Genomic DNA, 1,116 nt, shown 5'->3' on the forward strand with positions numbered 1-1,116 from the left:
GCCCCGGTTCCAGGAGGTTTGGGGGGGGCAAGGCCCGGGTTTAAGGCGTTTTGGGGGGTCAGGGCCTTGTTATGGGAGTTTTGGGGGGGCAGGGGCCCTTAAATGTGAATTTTGGGGGATCAGGGACCTTTAAAGAGGAGTTTTGGGGGGTCAGGGACCTTTAAATACAAATTTTGGGGGTGCAGGGACCGTTATGTGGGAGTTTTAGGGGTGCAGGGCCCAGGTTGAGGGACTTTTGGGGGTGCAGGGGCCCTTAAATGTGAGTTTTGGGGGGTCAGGGATCTTTAAACAGAAGGTTTGGGGGTGCAGGGACCCCAGTTTTGGGGGTTTTCGCCCCCAAGTTTTGGGGCTGTGACCCCCAAGTTTGGGGATGCTGGCCCCCAGGTCTTGGGGTGCTGCCCCCTAAGTTTGAGGGTGCTCCCCCCCAAGTTTGGGAGTTCTGCCCCCCAGGTTTTAGGGTTGTGACCCCCAAGTTTGGGGGTTCTGCCCCCCAGGTTTTGGGGGTACTTCCCCCCAGGTTTTGGGGTTGCTCCCCCCCAGATTTGGGGGTGCTGCCCTCTAAGTTTGGGGGTGCTTCCCCCCATGTTTGGGGTTGTGACCCCCAAATTTTGTGGTGCTGCCCCTCAGGTTTTGGGAGTTCTGACCCCCAAGTTTTGGGGTGTTGCCCCCCAGGTTTTGGGGGTGCTCCCCCCTAAGTTTTGGGGTTGCTCCCCCCCAGATTTGGGGGTGCTGCCCTCTAAGTTTGGGGGTGCTTCCCCCCATGTTTGGGGTTGTGACCCCCAAATTTTGTGGTGCTGCCCCTCAGGTTTTGGGAGTTCTGACCCCCAAGTTTTGGGGTGTTGCCCCCCAGGTTTTGGGGGTGCTCCCCCCTAAGTTTTGGGGTTGCTCCCCCCCAGATTTGGGGGTGCTGCCCTCTAAGTTTGGGGGTGCTTCCCCCCATGTTTGGGGTTGTGACCCCCAAATTTTGTGGTGCTGCCCCTCAGGTTTTGGGAGTTCTGACCCCCAAGTTTTGGGGTGTTGCCCCCCAGGTTTTGGGGGTGCTCCCCCCTAAGTTTTGGGGTTGCTCCCCCCCAGATTTGGGGGTGCTGACCCCCCTTTTTCACCCCCCCCCCCAGC

Source organism: Calidris pugnax, unplaced genomic scaffold (assembly GCF_001431845.1).
Source record: "Calidris pugnax isolate Ruff unplaced genomic scaffold, ASM143184v1 scaffold608, whole genome shotgun sequence".
NCBI classification, from domain to species: Eukaryota; Metazoa; Chordata; class Aves; order Charadriiformes; family Scolopacidae; genus Calidris; species Calidris pugnax.